Here is a 224-nt window from a genome sequence, read left to right as displayed (position 1 = left end):
ATGCATAGAGATCGGAATTATCCAAAGGAGGCTGATGCAGGAAAATCTGGGGGCAGGCTGAGCAGGAATCCAACAGTGTGTAAGAGACTGAGTGAGATAACATAGTTGAGAGGCAAATAAAGTCTATGGGATTAAGTTAGTGAAAGGAATTTTTTTATTGAGAAATAAATATGAATGAGACAATTTCACAGCTGATTAATAGGACAGTTTTGATAATCAATACA

This window comes from Octodon degus, unplaced genomic scaffold, assembly GCF_000260255.1.
Source record: "Octodon degus isolate 3935 unplaced genomic scaffold, OctDeg1.0 scaffold00002, whole genome shotgun sequence".
In the NCBI taxonomy this organism is placed as follows: Eukaryota; Metazoa; Chordata; class Mammalia; order Rodentia; family Octodontidae; genus Octodon; species Octodon degus.
The sequence above is the reverse complement of the archived record's forward strand: the minus strand, read 5'-3'. Positions refer to the sequence as shown.